Source organism: Medicago sativa, chromosome 7, assembly GCF_051527215.1.
Source record: "Medicago sativa cultivar Bolivia chromosome 7, Bolivia_mono, whole genome shotgun sequence".
NCBI lineage: Eukaryota > Viridiplantae > Streptophyta > Magnoliopsida > Fabales > Fabaceae > Medicago > Medicago sativa.
The window spans coordinates 83,443,467-83,463,571 of record NC_140755.1 but is presented as its reverse complement, the minus strand read 5'-3'; the positions used below and the strand labels follow the sequence as shown (position 1 = coordinate 83,463,571).

The 20,105-nt window shown below is 32.5% G+C and overlaps 1 long non-coding RNA gene and 2 pseudogenes across 12 annotated transcripts; 2 read left to right on the top strand and 1 right to left on the bottom strand.

Annotated features, from left to right (window-relative positions):
• The first annotated feature begins 2,251 nt into the window (after positions 1-2,251).
• LOC146909367 (spermidine hydroxycinnamoyl transferase pseudogene) lies at positions 2,252-4,556 on the top strand (annotated as a pseudogene). The gene has a single exon (XR_015018210.1). The product of XR_015018210.1 is annotated as a spermidine hydroxycinnamoyl transferase pseudogene (transcript).
• A 3,533-nt stretch (positions 4,557-8,089) lies between these two features.
• LOC146909366 (uncharacterized) lies at positions 8,090-13,435 on the bottom strand. 10 transcript variants are annotated; one of them, XR_015018631.1, is made up of 9 exons: positions 12,667-13,435; positions 11,572-11,619; positions 11,315-11,467; positions 11,024-11,196; positions 10,250-10,288; positions 10,024-10,054; positions 9,313-9,474; positions 8,871-9,083; positions 8,090-8,640 (listed from the first exon to the last, which is right to left on the bottom strand). It is a non-coding gene; the product is annotated as an uncharacterized LOC146909366 (long non-coding RNA). The 10 variants fall into 10 exon arrangements; XR_015018630.1 differs by lacking the exon at positions 10,250-10,288; XR_015018632.1 differs by lacking the exon at positions 10,250-10,288 and having other exon boundaries at positions 9,317-9,474.
• A 3,569-nt stretch (positions 13,436-17,004) lies between these two features.
• Positions 17,005-18,726, top strand: LOC146909365 (hydroxycinnamoyl-CoA:piscidic acid hydroxycinnamoyltransferase pseudogene; annotated as a pseudogene). The gene has a single exon (XR_015019245.1). The product of XR_015019245.1 is annotated as a hydroxycinnamoyl-CoA:piscidic acid hydroxycinnamoyltransferase pseudogene (transcript).
• The last annotated feature ends 1,379 nt before the right edge of the window (positions 18,727-20,105 follow it).

Here is a 20,105-nt window from a genome sequence, read left to right as displayed (position 1 = left end):
TCTTCGATATGTCTCAAATAGAATTAACTATGGTAAAAAAAATTGATGGAAAAATAGTGGGGAGTCCCTAATATGGTCCTCATTTTTAAGGACCAGCCATGGTCCTCTTTAATTGACTGCCGATAACCTGTTACCCCTGATTTGGGTTTTAATTTTGGCTTTTAAATTATAGAAAAGGTAAGTACTAATATAGACTAATCTGACAAGAGGTTTACGGTGGATCTACATCTTCCACCATTAAATTTAACTAGTTTTTGTGCATATTATTGTATTTTTCTTTTCAGACCTCTTCCCTCCTCTCCTCTATCAATACATCCTCCACTGTCTTGACCAACCTTACAAGAGCTTTTTCTACTAATTATGCCATAGGTATTAGTTATTGAAATTGAGATGAGTACCCTTTTCTGTGCATTGACAATTTGGGATTTTTGTTGAAAAAGACACATCTTTGTAGACATGAGTGAGTACCCAGAAAATGAAAACGCGGATGAACCCCTTTTGTGAGTTTACCTTTCAACAGGCATTTGAATAAGGGGATCTAACTTGGCTTTAGAGGTTAGGTTGTTAGAACTGGTCAAGTTGATAAAAGCATCCATGTATGTGGGATGCTACTGTGTTTGGTAGAGAAGAAATAGAGAAGAGAGAGTTAAGAAAGAGAGAAATTGAAGAGAGATAGTGCAGTTACCTTGTTTGGTAGTGAAGAGAAATAGGGGAGAGAGACTAAAAATATGTGGACCCCACACAAAATCCTTTCTCTCCAAAGTTGAGAAGAAAGTGAAGAGATTAGTGATATTTTTGTGTATTCCTATTATACCCCTGGTTCAATTCAATTAAATTTGAGTCTTTTTTTTTTTTAAAGAATTTTGTCTCTTATGAAGTTTTTTTGTTTTGAAGGATGTCTCTTATGCAGTTTTTTTTCCACCGTTTTATATAATCTCAAAGTGAATATAGGATAAAGGTTTTTTTTTTTCATCAAGGGTAAGCTATTTTTTGGTATTCGTAACTTTTTTTTTGTATATGTATTAATATTTTATAGAATCTTTTACTCTAATTACCATTACTTTGCTATTTTGCAAATGTATGTTACTACTTTTTTTTTTTTAAAAAAAAAAATCCTGTATATATTTCGTTATTTCTTTTATAAGAAAATATATAAATTTTGTTGAATTAAAATAAGTAGTTGAATTAAATTAATTTGGTTGGAAATGTTATATAATGTAGGGGCATTATAGTACTTTTCAAAATAAACAACACTTCTCTCTTCTCTATTTCTTCTCTCTTTTTATTATACCAAACAACCACTCAAATCTACTCTATTTCTCACATACTTCTCTCTTCTCACTCTCTCTCTCACCTATTTCTCTCTTCACAACTTCTCTTCCATTCCAAACACACCCAACTCTTCTATATTATCAAAATTTTGAAGAAATTTGTGAAAATTGATGGGTGTTTGTGGAAAAATTTTGAGGGTTGTGTTTATTGGTGATTTTTTATAGTGGTGGGTTTTGTGAATTAAGTTGTTGGTCATAGAGATTTGTTGAAGAGCAGCGCAGTTTATAGGTGGGAAAGATGAACAGTACATAAGTGAAATATAAAATAAAATAGAATGTTGGAAGTGCGTCATAATATTTGATAGTACTACTTTGATCACACGGTTCACAAATATAGTTTATCATAGATTCTGATTCTATATGGCACTTATTCATCCCAGTCTTCACCTATAAAAAGGATAACCTGATATAAGAAGTCAAATACAAGGGACCACCAATGTACCCTTAAAATTGGGGACCATGGGCTCCCAAAATAGTGTAGAAGAAATTCAGCAACGGATATAATTTAAGATTTTTATAGGTGTGTTTGGTTTAGAAGAGAAATTGTGAAGAGAGAAGTAGGTAAGAGAGAGTATGAGAAGAGAGAAATTGGTGAGAAATAGAGTAGATTTGATAGGTTGTTTGATATAAGAGAAGAAGAAAAGAAATAGAGAAGAGAGAAATGTTGATTATATTTAAAAGTACAAAAATACCCTTGAGATAAAAATATCACATAAAAATGAGTTAATTATTTGATTTGAGTTGTTTAACTAATTATATTAGCTCTAAATAAAAGAACTAATTATATTAATTAAGTATTTTAATTATTAATTAATTTAACTAATTTCCAGTAAAAAATTAATTTGACTAATTTTATTTTTTTTGTTGAGTAATTTGACTAATTTAACAACAAGTAAAAGGATCTTAAAAAAACACAGTAAATGGAATGAAGGAAAAAAAAATCCAGGAGCTTCCATCACCGACCCATCCACAAGCTGCATCTATCGTCACTCAACAAGACCTTCTCTTCATTCTTTTTCTTTCTTTCTTTTTTTTTTTTTTTTTTGTCTTTTTTAAATAAGCTCACGGCAATACCTTTACGATTTTGTCCACTGCCCATAAACACTTCATGGTGTTTTTATCTCATCATAGCACAGACCTTCTCTTCATTTATATAACAACAAATTAATTGTTTTTAGGGATAAATTCCACTCAAGAAATATTGGATTTGACCGTTTTGGTATGGTAGAGCAAAAGTTGAAACAGAACTGCACAATTGTTGAAGACAGGGACAAAGTTGGAAAGGCAAAATAGTCACGCTCTCTCTCCCACTTTCTTCGCATAAATGGGGTAGGTGGGTCCCACACGAATTTAATCACTCTCTTCAATCTCTTTGCTAAACCAAGGAGAAGTTGGGCGTTTCTCTACATATTCTCTCGTCCCCTTCTCTCTCTTCTCTATTTCACCTCTACCAAACAAAGGCACAGATGTAACGTTGGCAAACATTGTTGTCTTGTCCTCAATCCTTGTCTAAACCGGATTTGGCTGCTACTACAATACAATTACCACACCAAACAGAACAAGAACAGAAGAAAAAAAATGGTGAACATCCAAATCCACCGTTTATACATAGTTACACCTTCAGAGACAACACCAACCACCACACTCTCTCTTTCCCTCTGTGATCAACTCAAGCTCCCTAACCATGGATACCAACTTTACCTCTTCACAAACAAAAACCATTCATCATCACTCATCTCTTCAACAAACATTCTCATAACCTCTCTCTCCAAAACACTCACTCACTACTATCCCTTTGCAGGAAGATTAAGCTGGATCAAACCACAAAACCACTTACTACAACTTCATTGCAACAATAAAGGTGTACAATTCTTAGAAGCCACATGTGATATCACTTTAAAAGATTTAGGTAGTTTTGATTCTACACATGTTGTCCAAAAACTTGTTCCAAAAATTAACTATGATGTCCCAGTTGAAGATGTTCCTTTGTTGGTTGTTCAGTTTACCAAGTTTCCTTGTGGGTCACTCACTCTTGGTCTTGCTCTGGGTCGTTCTGTTCTTGATGGTTCTTCTGCTGGTAGTTTCATTAGCTCATGGGCTAAACTTGCTAAAGGTGAGAGTTTAGATTCCAGTATGATTCCATTTCATGATAGAACTTTGTTAGATTCAAAGATCCTTCATTTACCACCACGTTTTCATCATCATGAGTTTTCTCCACCACCCCTTTGGGAAAATAGTAGTAATAACTCAACAATTGTGAGTAAAAACCCACTCTTTGCCACTACCATGTTGAAATTCACCAAAAAACAAGTTGAAAAACTTAAGAACAAAGCCAACACCAATGAAAACAAGGTACGAGGTTATACTAGTTTTGAGGTTATTAGTTGTTACATATGGAGGTGCGTTTGTAAAGTGCGCTTTGAAGGAAATTGGAACCAACCAACAAGGTTAACAACCTTGGTTAATTGTAGAAACAGGTTGAATCCACCTTTGCCTAAGAATTATTTTGGGAATGCAACTTTTCCTACGGTGACACAAACTTGTTCATTTGATGATGTTGTGAACAAGCCTTTTTGTTATGTGGTTGGGAAAGTGAGGGAAGCTATTAAAAAGGTGAATGATGAGTATGTAAGATCTGTTCTTGATTATGTAGCAAATCAGAAGGATATGAATTTGTTAAGGGACAAGTTTTATAATTTTGCTAAAAGAAATGGACAATTCGGTGGTGACCCGAATTTGTATGTTGTTGGTTGGACTAATTTTCCGTTTAATGAGACCGATTTTGGGTGGGGGAAACCTGATTGTATGGTTCCTGGTATTGTTAATTCTGATGGTATTGGTAAGGCTTATATTCTTGATGAAGCTAATGGTGATGGCTTTGTTGTAAGTGTTTGTTTGCAATCTTTTCATATAGATGCGTTGAAGAAGTTGTTTTATGAGGATATGGAGATGATCACTAGTTCCAAACTGTGATGATAGTGTCAAAACCTTAGGATTTTGATAACCCTTTCTGTTAGATTAAGGTTCAATTTTGTGATTAGATATAGGGGGCTGTTTAGTTTTTTGTTTGGGAATGTTTCGTATGCTGTATTAATTTTTCTTCAGAGGATTTGGTTCATTTGGCATTGAACTTTCCGTGCTGATTGTGCTTTGGTGCACTTGTAGAACACATCTTGTTCATCTTGTGTTGTTTCTTTTCACGTAATAAAATTGATTTATATGTTTTGGATTGTGCCAAGCCGATTCCGTATGGATCTTCGGCCTAAGAAGTTTAAGCACTATGGTACTCCGGCAACACACACTAGCGGATCCCGTGATCAAATCAGGCAGTAGTGATCCACAAATCACACTGAGATGCACACAACACCTCTAACGGTTTCATGCATCAGTCTCACCAAACCTCTGCTATAAAAGGAACACAGTCCCTGCTAAAAGGTACACAACTTCATCCATTACCACAAGTCTGATTGGTTTGGGTTTGAGTAGAACTCTTTCTATCTTGTAGTCCTCCTCACTTCATCCATTGCCACCTCCAACACATAAAAAAGAAGGAAAATAGAGTTCTAGCAAAGAAAACAGTCATCGGCTATGTAGCACTGACACTTTAGAGCATATGTAACACATTAGTGCCCGACATGACATTAACACATGCGGTTACAATCAAATCAGTTCTTTTTTCCGCATATCATTACTGGTTTTTACGAGTGAGTGTTAATCTCATAGTTTCTTAGTGTTGAGTACTAATTAGATTAAGCATTATTCTAATTAGCAAAACACGCTAAGCCTATATTTGGTTCCACGTTTGTACCTTCTAAACTGGTGTTTGGTTTAGTCAAACGTAAGTGTAATGTTTTATTTCATTTATGGACTAACTTATAAGCAAAAGGTAAACATTTCTTCTTCTTGAGAGCTGGAAAAGAAATAACAACTCCTAAGATCAACAAATTATATCCAAAAAGTAGCATACTATGTACAAGTTTCATCTAATCACTCTTTAAGAACAATATTTACTTCATCCTTTAACTTAATTTTTGCAGTAGTGAAACTAATTATCACAATTATGCTTTTCATATATAAGTCAACAGATTATATCCATCAAGTGGTTATAATTGAAATCTAAGAACGAATTGAAGAAAAATTTAACGTAAAATTTCATATTAGAATTGGATATTTTGAAACTTGGAAATCTTTTTTTTTTTTTTTTTGAATCAGCAATAATTTTATTAAGCCTAAGCTAGGTAAGAGAAACACCAAAGCTTGCAAAGAGGACAAAAAACAATAAAAACCCCTGCATGGTAAACACCAGTACTGCCAAATAGCACCAAAACAACTCCTGTCAAATAGACAAAGCATTGGAAATCTCTTACAATACATATTTTGGAATCTAAGTAAACTCATTTGAAATATTTGACTCTCAAACTTGTAAAGGTTTACCCTAATATGATAATTAATTTCGTATTTACATAGATGAATGAGTCGTTAATGGTACTGAGCATTATAACCGCATCAAAGATGAATAATGAGTGGCTCTGAGCATGGGAGGAGGGATGGTCACCCATGATACAATTTTGGGTTAATTAAGTTTTTGGTTCCTCAGTTTTGTTTTTAGTCCCTATAAAAATAAATCACACTTTCTAGTCCCTACAAATTTTTCGTTAGTGTTTTTAGTCCCTGTTAAATTAAAATTTGTTTAATTATGCTTAAAATTTTAAATTTTTTAATGATTTGTTTAAAACATTATAAAACGTTCCGCCGCAATAAGTTAGCTCAAAATTTTATTTTTAGGTCCAAATTTTCATTAGTTTTATCTTGAATTTTTGTCGTTTTAAAAAAATTATATTTAATTCATTACATGTTAAAAAAATCTTTTTTATAAAAGAGATTATTATAATGTTCTTAACATGTCTGTTAAAAATCATTTAAAAATATAAAAGTTTAAGTATAATTAAACAAATTTTAATTTAACAGGGACCAACACATACTTTTAGTCCTTGCAAAATTAAAATTTGCTTAATTGTGCTTAAACTTTTAAATTTTTAACATATTTTTTACGTACTTATTTAGAACATTATACAAAGTTCCTCCGCAAAAAAGTAACTCAAAATTTTATTATTAGGTCCAAATTTTCATTAATATAATCTTGAAATTTTGGCTTTTAAAAAAATTCATATTTAATTCATTACATGTTAAAAAACTAAAAGATTTTATAAAAGAGTGTCTTATGATGTTATGAACATTATATATTAACAGGGACTAAAAACACTAACGGAAAATTTTGTAAGGACTAAAAAGTGTGATTTGTTTTTATAGGGACTAAAAACAAAACTGCAAATATTTATAGGGACCAAAAACTTAATTAACCCTACAATTTTTAAGAGGCATCAAAATTATCATTTTACTTTCTTTTTTTAATTTTTTTTTATCACTTTACTTAGCTTCCTGCGTATTTTATTCGTTTTGACATTTTCACACATTAATAAATTTAGTTAATTTTGTATTAGAACTAGTTACAAACCCGTGCTTTGCACGGGGGTTAGCTACTTTTTTGACAAAATAGTATATCGGACGGATAGATTGCGAAATAACAGATAATTATAAACCATAACACAATATTTAGAGTACTCCTGCATCACGGGTTAGAAAATGAAATGTTCAAAACGGCTTATCACGGTTAACAAATGAAAACGTTAAGGACCTTTTTTGTAGAGAGATGCAAAGCAAGCTGCAGCGAAGACAACAATTGAGAAGGCTAAACGTGCATTGGAAAAGTAGTGGCTTTCCACAACTCAATAACTGTAAAGTTAATTTAGTAGAATAATTGTGAATTGTGTACTTGATCCGATCCACCACCCCTGCATTATGCAGAGTCAATCTAACCTCGTGGGTACCCACTATACGGGTACTCGTGGGTATTCAGGTATCTATGGGTACCCATGGAGTTTTGAATTTATTTATTTTTTGGTACAAATAAAAACTTTTTTTAATTACCAAAAAACCTCAACTTTTAAACATCCATACATAATCCGTTCAAAATTTCATAAATCATACGTAATCCATATGAAATTCATGATTCTTAGATAATCTACATATTTTATGATGTGAATGAAGTGGAAACGGTAAACCTAATAAGATTGAATTAAAAAAATTTAAAATAAAAATAGGTTATTATTGAGGATTTTTAGGTGGGCGGTAAAATTTTCTTCAATAATGTTACAACTTTAAGTAATAAGATATGATATATAAAGATATTTTAATAATTTACTTAATTTATTATCGGGTATGGGTACCCGTGGTTATAGATACAATCAAATCCGTGTCTGTGTTCATATTAAAATGGGTAGTCAAATACCCGTTTATTATACCCGTGGATGCTCGTTTAGCTACCCGCTCCATGCCCGTGACGGATTTTACCCACGGGTACCCGTGGGCAATTAGAATACTATGGTTTTGAAATTCTTTATTATATGTTTGAATAAGTTATAATTTGGAAAATCTGTTTATTACTAAAACCGATTCGTATTTGCGCTCAGGTTTCTACTCTTTTTAATAATGTTGATAAATTTATCTAAGAACATATATGTAAATGTTGCAGATTAATAACTCTAAAATGATAAACAGTCAAAGTTGCACATTTATAAACTAAAAAGGATCATTACATCTACTAATGCGGGTGCGGTTCCAGAAGTGGACCTCATAAGTGGACCTCGATCCAACCGAAAAACTTTTTTGCTATAAACTTTTTAAAGTAATGAAGGAAATTTGTTCTAATGGAAAATATTATTATTCCAAAACATGGAAAATGTATTATACTTGGTATCCTTCCTTAGTATGATAGCAATTCCAATCCACATGGTATTATTCTTATAAGGTGTGGGAAGCTAGAAACTATCTACAATCTTCCACATGACTACCATGTCACATGAATGAGTATGTTCAATAACAACAAATAATTCAATTTGCCAAACACTTTCTACTGAGCTAATAATGGACAAAGTAAACTCTCTTTTGAAATATTGAATAACCAAAAGCATGGATAAAGAGAACTCATAACTTCCATGAACAATTCATAAGTTCATGTGAACCCCTCTGTGAAAAAGTATCAATCCACAAAGGTTCTTCAACTCCTTCTTCCAAAGAATATAAGCTTACGAAATCCTCTCACCACTTTTGAAGAGTTCTCATCATTTATCCATTTCTTCCTGTTGTGGATTGATTCTTGCATTGCTTCGTTACTCGGCGGAGGAGTAGAGATTTGAATCTCTGAGACTTTAGATGAGGTAACATTACTTTCTTCTATTTTCTGATTCACCTTAGAATTCACAACAGTAAATATTAATGGTTTGTTAGGTAATGCAGCGGTAGAAGTTGTGATCATGTTAGCATTATTTCGAAGTTGGTTATTATCACCACGAAGTGAAGTTGTCATTGAAATATTATACAAAATATACATGTCAGAATACAATTTCCAAAAGATTAGAATATGAGTGAAAATGCAAACTTCATATTCATAAAAAAGAATAAAAAAAATAGAACATTTACATGAGATTGAAGCATTTTCTTTTGGCATTGTTTTCAGCCTTCTTGTTTTCTTAACTTGGAGAACATTTTTTCTAAGAAGTCTAGCCTTTGCTGCTTTATTTTTTCTCACCCCATCTTTAAAAATCAAGTGTTCCTTTGACTTCTGATGATCCATCTTAAACGAACTTTGTCAAGAATTTTGATTCCAAAATCTTTCCCAAACCATTTTAATATCTGCAAAGATACCATAACCACAACCACTCATTGTTGAGCAACAATTGACTATAATTAATGAAAAAGCAAGCAACAACAATATAGTGACACCTAAATTTTGATTGAAACTACTTATAGTTGAAAAAATAGAACTCCAAGGAAAGCAAGAAATCAGATATGATGCACAAAAATCAAACGAAAAAGCAAGTCCCTGTTGCAATAATTGATAACTAATTATTTATGTTAATACCTGCCTTGGTTATTCTTGAACCCGTCACAAATTCCTTGTGTACGTAGAAGTTACATTCAACTAAACATTATTCATTCTAATTGTGTCATCACAAATCAAAGGCAAAATCACTTCTCATATTGTTCAGTAGGTAGATAGATACCAAAGAAGGTGGGATCATACCTAAGGTATCATATAAAGGAACACAACAAAGTCCATGAGCATTGCAGGCTTGAAATTATCTTAAAATATGTAAGAACATGTTGAGTTAAAAGGATAATAGAAGCTAGCTTAGCAACACTGAAATTGATCACCACTATTGGTGACAAAGGATGTCCAAGAGAGAACAATCACATTCAAAACAACATTCCATATTCCCTCCAAACAAAGGTTAGTTTCAAGGCGGCTGCCTAGCACTTCCACCTTATTTCATCTTCAATTGATCCACCAAGGTTGAAAACACTCATATTTAAGTATGATTTGTGCAAAATAGTGCAGAAAATTTTTCCATGCTAGAGGAGACAAAATGTGAGAGTTTAGGATCTTAAAATTATAAGTTATCTAGCATCATGGCCTACGGTTTTGTTAACTAATTATCCATATACTTGTATAATGACCTAAACCACTTGTCACTTTTGAAGTGACTCATTTTTTAGACTTATTATCAGAGCATAAATAGCTTTGTTAATACGCTTTTTTACTGCAAAAAGTGATAAAAGGTCATTTATTTACCTGCATTGTGATCCCTCTTTTTCATGCCGGCCTGAAAATTTAAGGCACTAAAATATATAATTTTGATAAAGTTGTATAGTCCATCACCAAGGATTAATGCAATGGAAATAAAAACATGCATCATGAAAATAAAGAAAAGTTAAGACTTAAAATGGAAGAGAAAAAACACAACTCAAATCAAAGAAGTTCTAATAGAGTGTTCCTAAGTTTTTGTTTATTCAATGACCTTATAACCATTAAGACTCTTCATGATGTTTCTTTGTCTCTGGAACATAACATACACATTGATGAGAAGATAGACATAAACTTGGAAAAACAGCTTCTCAAGCCGATTCATATAACTCAAGTTTTGGATTACCTAAAGTCAACCATGTACCTTAAAATTCTGTGACAGAACAGCTGTGTTTAAATAGCAACTGGGACATATAGGCAAATTATAAAATTATGAAATTAAACATGAAGAAACTACTGTATGTCCTCTTTCAAACGCAACTGGTCCCACTCGAAAAGGAGTTTCCAAGCTTAAGATATTAACTTTCTAAGCTGACTGATGCAACATAACTTGTAAAATCGAACAGCTCAATTCATAAAATCACTATAAATCACATAACCAATATAAAAATATAAGACTTGACAGTATTAAAGTAGTAAAAGTAAGCTTTCCAATCTAATTGGTTTCGCAACCAACAAATTCATATTTATGCAGGCATATATCAAATGTGTGTACAATTATAGGACATAACAAATTTTAGAGAATAGAGATACATTTGAACTTATACTCTTTGAAAAATGAAAGCATGAATTATATCACATGTATGTTACAATCATAATTTGCACTTTTATATTATCTAGTACTAATCATAATTAAGCATGCTCAACTGTTTTGCATACAAACAAAACATCATCAATTTTATCACAATCATAATTAAGCATGCTCAATAATCAAACCCTTTAAGAAAAAACAAATGTCAAATGTGTAAATGTGTAAATAATAGTAAACCTCATGTGTAAATGTTCTGACAGGTATGCCAAATGCCCTAGCCAATCCAAAATCTGCAAGCCTTACTGAATTAGTGCGCCAAATATCAACAAATTCTGTGGTTTCAAGTCTCAATGAAGAACTCTATGTGAATGACAATAAGCAACTCCACAGAGCATTTGATAAAGGAACATCTGCAAAAGGATTAAAGAATTCAAACTCCAAATTAACTGGCCAAGTTCACAAAAATTAGCAGCTCTATTTTTAGAAGCTCACACAAAAATTCGCATAACTTTTTTAAAAAAATATTACAGCAATCCAGATCCAACTACGCTCCAAACATTTGAACCGCTACCATGAAAAATCTCAAAATCACCGATGGATGCACTTCGTTGCTTCTGTACCGCATGAGCTATATGATTTATGTCTACCTTTATCTGGCTGAAGTTCAAAACACTCAAGTATCTGATAAGAAACATCCGTCAGTAGCCAAATACAACAATAAATGATAATGCAGATAGGCACCTGAGTTTATTGGGAAAATAGACACCTGAAGAGATCCAACTTACAATATCAAAAACCCGGTTCGGATCCAAATCAAAATGACCAATCAATGACTGCAGAAGTAAGGTAAACCAAAATTATGATCATTATTGTTATAAAACAAAAACAGAAAATTATGGAATAGTCATAATACTTCAAATTGTTAAGATCTTAATAATGCCCATTGTTGATGCAGATCCTTTTTTAGTCAATGATGCTTCAAAAAAAATTGTATGGAACACATAGTTAAATTCATTTTGGTTAAGAATGATTAATTAAAGCAGTATTTAGACAATATGCATACAGTGGAATACACAATAAAATTGCTATGATATAATAACAAAACCAAAATGATCAAAAAAAGAAAGAATAAAACTAATTTACTTCAACTCTTCAAGCAGTGACCTTTGACATCTCCAAAATCCACGGCTTGAAAATTTGTTCCACACATTATGAAACCAATAATACCTAACTTCCCAGGAATCAAGTCTAATGGAACTTCTCAAGTTAAAATCTGATAGAATCATCGCTATTTAAATAATATGAAAATGTCTATTGCAGCTTAAAATCATTAAAATAATGTGATAAGATAAACTCATACAATTCTCAACAGGACACAAATCATTGATTTGAATTGTATCAACTTATACAATGCTTCTAAATTTCTCACAATGCACAATCAATGAACCACACAACACCAATTTGGGATTAACCAATTAAAATCAAAGTAATTTTGGGGCTTCAACTATCAAGATGAGAAAAAAGCTCAATTATTTTAAAAGAATGAACAAAACCCATGTTAATTAAACAATAAAGATCGAAAATTGGAAGCAGAAAAACACACTAACACAACAAATTGAAGCCAAAACTGAAATTGCAAACACAAAATTAGGGCACAAAACTAATTCCAAATCAAATTAAATTCAAATCAAACATAACCCTGATGAAATTCAACAACAATTTCACACCACAAGTGAAATATATATAAGTATATGAATTCAAATTCAACAATTCAAAATGAAACACCATAAGCCAGATCAAACAATAAACATCATAATTCATAAACATAAAATATGACCAAAAACTTGCAATAATTGAACTATTATGCCAGTAAAATATACCTTCAACCAAGATGGTGCTTTGAAGATCACAATATCAGACACATCCCGCTTTCTAAAGAAGAATGAAAACTGTTACGCAAGATTGAAAAGGGTCTTCAGCTACAGTCACAAATTGTCCTGCTTCCTCCCTTTTCTGCGTTCACCAAACAAATACAAAACCCTCATTAAGATACCAACTCACCAAAATACACATGAAAGCATGAAAAAAAAGCCACAAACAGAAACCCAGAAAACGAAAATCATCCAAGAACAATAAAATTCTGAAAAACCTTTTTCTGAACCTAAAACAAACCAAAACCACAAAATCAAACCCTTAAAATCACAAAAACAACTTTCTGGAGACTTGCATGCAATTAGATTGATTGAATAAAAATTAGAAAGTTGAAAAATTCAATTCTCTAAAATTATTGTTTGAATTTGAATAAAAATGAAAACCCAAGGTGAAAATTGAGGGAGAGGGGTAGAGGAGAAGAGGATTGAGGCTTGATCTGTGACATGCATGCTGATGAAAGATGGAGAACCGTGGATCAGTGTGTTCGACGGCGGCGACGGCAAGATCAACGGCGAGGTTGACGGCGATGGTGTGTTTTATTTTAGAGAGAAGGCGTTTTTTTTTGAGCATGCTGAAGAAGGAAATGGAAATGAAGCAGTAGTGAGAAGGCGCCGCCGTTTTTCGCGACGGAGGAGAATGGTTCTCCTCCCATTCCCGTTCCCCCTTTCTTCTCCCGTTCCCGTTTCTCTCTCCCTTTTCTTTTCTTTTTTTTTTCTTTTCCTTTTCACATATATATATGGGGGAGATGGATGTTTACCAATTTACGAAAATACCCCCAGAGGGGCAAAATAGTAAAACGTACGGACATTCATTTTCCTATCTAGTTTAGTAGAAGAGAATGGTGAAATATGATTTTACGAAATATTATTTATTAATGACATGAGAAAGACATTAAAAGAATAGAAAGAAGAGAACATAGTAAATGGTAAAGAGTATGATATAATTTTTTTATTAACCGGGCATTGTAAAAGAATATATAATAATATTTTTTATTAACACAATATTTTTTTTTCCCGTGAGCTTAACTCACTTGGTAAGAGATAATGCATAATATATATATGGGCCGGGTTCGAACCCCAGATACCCTACTATTCACTTTTAAGGTGAATTTCTCTAGCTGTTAGGCTATTTGACAAAAAAAAACGATGTTTTTTAAAATGACATATAATAAAATCGTTTGCTTGAGTTAAGCGTCACTAGGCATGGCAACAAAACCCATACCCGTGGTTACCCGCCCAAACCAAACCCGATTTGACGGGTTTTTCCCATTTTGACTGGGTTTGGGTATAAGTTTAGGTTTTCCCTGATTTCAAAACACGGGTATGGGACGGGTAATGGGTATATAGGTACCCACCCCGAACCCATATCCAAACTCGTCCCAATTGCAGAAAATTACTTTATATTGATATCCTATGTTATTTTGTTTGATAATTGTCGTGTTATAAAAACTACCATTGATATTTAAAGGAGCAACTGAATTAACCGGTCTAACAAATGTTAAAGTAGACATATTGCTGGATAATGCATTACAACATTTCTTTAGGGTTGCAAAAAAACTTCTACTTTTTATCAAAAAAAATTATTCAATGCGGGGATGGCGATGGGGATGGGGCGGGGATACCTGAACCCATCGGGGACGAGGATGAGGTTCAATTTCTCGTCCCCGTTGGATATGGGTAAGGTAACGGGTAAATAGATAACAATCGGGTATGGGGACGGAGAATGTAAAACCCTTCCCCACCCCGCCCCATTGCCATGCCTAAGCATCACATACTCCCCCAGTTTTTAACTATTAATAAGAAAATGCTAACTTGTATCCTTCATTTACAAGTTAAGAAGTCAAATTTTGTCAAAAAACAAAAGTTAAGTCAAATTTAGAAACATATTTTTGAAAATTGTGCATTTAATGTCAAGTTAATTTTTTTTTTTTTTAATAAAAGTTTGAAATCATAAACTTATACCTAATAGATGAAGCCAAAGAACCTACAAGGCTACAAAAACATGATGACTTGATAGCCTAAAGGATTGCCATTCAAGTAATTTGTTTCATCCCGGCGTCCTTTTGCATCTATTTTCGATACAAATATATATGGTTTTGAGAAGTGTTAACAAAACTCTCTTTTCAACACTTATTCAATCACTCTCTTTTTAATTGGAGGAAACATAGTGTGTCTCATGCTTTGAAAATGGGATCCACATAAAGTTGTGGGACACGCATATGTTTCACTCAATTAAAGATGAATTGTTTAAGTGGGTGTTGTTAGCACTCTTCATCAGATTTTTGGATAAATCTTGCATGGTTAATTTACAAATTCAAATTATTTAAGCACACATAAACACACCATTTAATTATTTTACTGATAATAATTAAAAATTTGATTATTTATTTTTTTTAACTATTTTTTATTTGTGTGATTATGCCTAAATAAATTAAATTTGTGGCTTAACCACACAAACTTTGGTACTGGTTTCTAGTCAAATGGATATCAAGAATATTTTTCAGATTTTAGTTAATTTGTGCAATGCTTAACAAGTTAGAAATCCAGATTTTCGTGACAATTTAGAATCCGATTTTCTACTCATGTATTTAAATTTAAGCATGAAGTTTTCTTTCTTCTTTTTTGAGGAGATTTAAAAATGATGTTGCTTGCTTTCTGATGATCTCTTTGGTGCCTGCATGTCTAGAAAGGTTAGACTAATTTTTTAGTTTTATTTTCTTGTTGTTGTTTGATCTTAGATTCTCTGCGCATGCATCTTCCTCTAAAAAAAGTGTATGTACATTGTACATGTATTATCACTTAGCAATTCAACTTTGTACTCTCTTCCACGTGAGGTTTCGGCCAGTTTGGCATGAAAAGTACCACACTGTTCATAGGGTCCCTTTAGTTTGGACGACCTATACTTTGGGTCCAACTTGGACCAATTTTTTTACCACTAGATTGAAACTCCCATCATATATCCTATTATGGTTCATTCACACCAAATAAAACTCATCAACTTTTTCTCTCTCATTGCACAGACTCTCTTTCATCCATATCTTTGCCTCTTGTCTTCTTCATTCTTCTTTCATCTCAAACTATTAAACTAGATACAAATGATAGCTTTTATTTTCCATTAAACTGTGGTTTTATTCATTCATGATAAAGTTGCAGATTAATCTTCACAAACGCCATTTTTCATTAATTTTGTTATTATGTATTAATTTTCAGAAATCAAAGGATGAATCTTGAAGTCTCCCATTAACTTCTGCATATATTTTCGGATACTAAAATATTTTTAAAAAGTTAATTTTTTTTTTTTTGACAATCAATTGACCTACTTGTGTAACCAAGATGTTAGCAGAGGCAACAACAATGGAAGTGGTTCAGTGAATTAGAGAAGAAAGGGAATATGTTCGGAGGGTAATGGCGGAGTGAAAAGGAAGGGGAAGTAAGGAAGGAAGCCTTTTTGAAAGACATAACTTGAAAGAGAGAAAAAACTTAATAAAACTACCACATAAATTGAAGAGGGAAAGTAAGAAAGTACTTTTGTAGTTGAGATTGTGTTTTGCTTATAACAGTACAGTGGGTTTGCTAGCTACAACAACCCCAAGTAGGAAAGGAGGAGAAAGCAAGATGATGGAAGAGTGAGAGAGTAATTCAGTGCAGTTGGACTATTATAAAATCCGTGTGTCTCATTTGATCAATGCTTAGAAAAAATTGGTCCAAGTTGGACCCAAACTTTCACGGGTCCAAATTAAAATTATCCCACAATTTGTGAAGAGGTAATATCCAAATCGAAGACTTTGCTAGTTGCAAAAAACAATTATAGTTTTGTATTTGTCATTATCTTAAATTAATAATCTTTTAAATATAAGGAATGCTAACAAGTGTCTTTAGGACATTTGTTTAATTTGTGCAAAAAAAATTAATATATTAAAATTTAAATTTTATAGGATAAATTGATAAGCCGGGCAACCCCGACTCACCAAACTAAAGTTAAAGTTCATTTGAAGAATATTTTTATGAGTAGAACCTCTTTATTAAAAATATAAGGTTTTCATGACTTTAAAATAAAACGAAATTATAAATTAAGTTTTTTACTTTCCTTAAAAAAAAAAGTTTTTTACTAGAAAATAATAACCCTAGTAAAAGAACTTTCTAATACTATAATTTTTAGAAAAGGATAGGAATGCACCTAATTGCTTACGTTGCTATACATGACATCAACAAATTACGTTGCCATACATGACATCAACAAGAAACCATTTAGCCTCTTTAAAAGGCTGCAAAGACAGTGGATAACTCAATAAAACAACAAACATGGTGAGTGTCCAATCTCAATTTATTGTCATCCCCTCCAAACCAACTCCTAGTCCAAAACTGTTCTCATTATGTGAACAAATCAAGCTTCGTACTCATGCTCCTCTCCTCTGTCTACAAACCACATAATCACAACAACACCTCAACTTTTCTTGAAACACTTAAAAAATCCCTTAGCCAAGCTTTGATTACTTACTATCCACTAGCTGGAAGGTTGAGTTGGATCAAAGGTAGAAGATGGGAAATTCATTGTAATGCCAAAGGAGCACTTCTATTAGAAGCCAAATGTGAGGAATTAACCAATTTGAACCAATTGGGTGATTTTGTACCAACTAATTTGGTGTCACAACTCATACCAAACATTAATTACAATCTTCCCATTGAAGATATTCCCTTATTGGCAGTGCAACTTACAAGGTTCCATTGCGGCAGTTTTACATTAGGTGTTGCCTTATGTCGAGCCGCAATTGATGGAACCGCAACCATGCATTTCATGAACGCGTGGGCTAAGTTTGCGCATGGAGAGAATTTGGGTCCAAATGAATTTCCATGTCACGATCGAACCATGTTGAATTCGCGCAAACTCACACATTCTCCATCCTTACATCGACATCATCATGAGTTTGACGCGCCTCCTATTCAGGTAGGTCGTGATGTGGGCAACACTAGAGAAGTGAGTGTTGCTATTGTAAAACTCACGCGAGAACAAGTTTCAATACTTAAGAAAAATGTTAACTCTCGCGTGAGTTTTCAACCCACCTCCAAAGATGTCCCTAGGACAAAACCTTACTCAACTTTTGAGGTTATTGCAGGATATCTTTGGAGATGTGTCAGCAAAGCACATTGCATGGGAAATAGTGACCAACCCACAAGGTTGTCCACATTAGTTAATTGTAGAAACCGTTTAAAACCACCTCTTCCTAGTGGTTATGCTGGGAATGCAGCATTTCCAACGGTTACACCAACTCGCTCCTTTAATGATCTTATTTGCAAGCCTTTGAGTGATGTGGTTGAAGATGTTAAGAAAGCACTTGAAAGAGTAACGGATGAATATGTAATGTCAGCACTTGATTACATAGATAGGGAGAAGGACATGGATTTATTGAGATATAATTTTCACTACCCAGCAAAGAGTGTGTGTAAGGGACAATACAAAGGAAATCCAAATCTTTTTGTTGTAAGTTGGATGAATTTTTCGTATAAAGATGCAGATTTTGGGTTGGGAGAACCTGTTTATTTTGGGCCAGGGTACATGGATTCTGAAGGGAAGGCATTTGTTATGAATAATAATGGTGGTGATATTGTGGTGGCGATTTCTTTGGAGGCATCTTGTATGGATAATTTTAGGAAATTTTTCTATGATGATATCAAAGAGGTGTTTTCTACTTCCAAACTGTGATGGGCGTAGTCCAAATATTTGACACCGAAATTTTCTTGCATGCACATGCATTTTTCCGGTGCTTGTACTAGAGTTTGTTTTCCAAATCAGAGAAGAAATATATTAATTTGGGTTCCAAATGAGGTTGATGTTGGTCTAATGCAGTGATTCGGTTGGGAAAGAAAGTTGTGCAGTTACTTTGATTATTTTTGTTATATATAACTAGCTCCGTGGTTTTGTTTGATATATTCCTTTTATTAATTTTCTCATTTTCAATGTCAATAAAAATATTATTCTATATAAATAAGTAAACAATCACGAGATTAAAAGGATTTGTAGTTTGAGTTGTTTTGTAGGTGATTTATTTAATTAATCAAATTATATTTATGTGTGGTCCTATATTATAGAGTATATAGTATTAATTTTTTTTACCCAAAACATTGTGAGGGCATGACCCACTATGGCCTAACCTAGGGTCGTCCTGAGCACAAATGTTTCTTTTATAAATTGGTTTCAATTCAAATATTTATAGATTGTACAAATATAAAAATAAAAAAATATTAAACTAAAAAATGTAAAAATATGTTTATTGAAAAGAAAACTGCTTGTGAAAAACATAAATAAAATAAAACTGGAAAAAGTATCCTTTTTCTTTCTTAGACCATCCACAATGCAGCACCCCATTTGGGTGCTTAAATGGGTCCCGACTGTACACGTCATTCGTTTTATAATTAATACGTAATAAGCACCCAATCTCTCCAACACAGCACCTCAAAATAATTATTAATTGGGTCCCAGCAATAACTCTATATCATACATTTTAACAATAATTTTTATACTCATTCATAATCATATAATTTTAAAATATTGAAATAATTTAATTATAAATTATTAAAAAAGCGAACATTTTTATTTTATTTTTATTAATAATTCAAGAAAATGTTAAAACTTAAAAAAAAACAATATAACATGAATGATGAAAAATTGTATATTTTAAATAACAACAAATCTTGTTGACTATCACTCTCAAAACGTTGTCAAATATGCTCCACAAGATCATGTTGAAGATGGGTTTGTCTATCTTGAATTTGTGCTCTCCTTTGTAGGTACGGGGAAAGATTTGGATGAGGACCATTATGTATTTCATTCCTTGCAACATCATTTTTTAATATCAAAATAACACAATAATTAAATATATAAAAAAATAGAATTAATTGTACATGTGGGACCCATGAGTAATAGGAGAGAGAGGGTGCCTATACAAGCACCCACCTTCATAAGCACCATATTTATTGGTGTCACAAAGAGGGTGCCTATTTACAATGGTGCTTAATAAGGGAAGGACTCCCCATTGTAGATGGTCTTATAACCTTCTTCTCTCTCCATCTTTATTTGTCTTTTCTTTTATCTTCCTTCTAATCCTAATCCAACTCACTCTTTTTCACCCAAAACAAAGGCCACTAGAAACTTAAGATATTTTTTTAACATTTATTCAAATGAAACTAGCCTTACAAAACTTATGCAATTGTATTTGGTAGAAAATAATTTGTTTCTTGACAAAAAAAATAAAAAAAATAACTTGGTTAACAAAATCAATAAAAAAAATGAACGAAATGATAAGCTAAGATATTTTGGTTTTCCATGCATTATATAAAATAATTTAATAATTAAAAAATTAGACTTAAAACTAAGGGATTAGGATATAGAG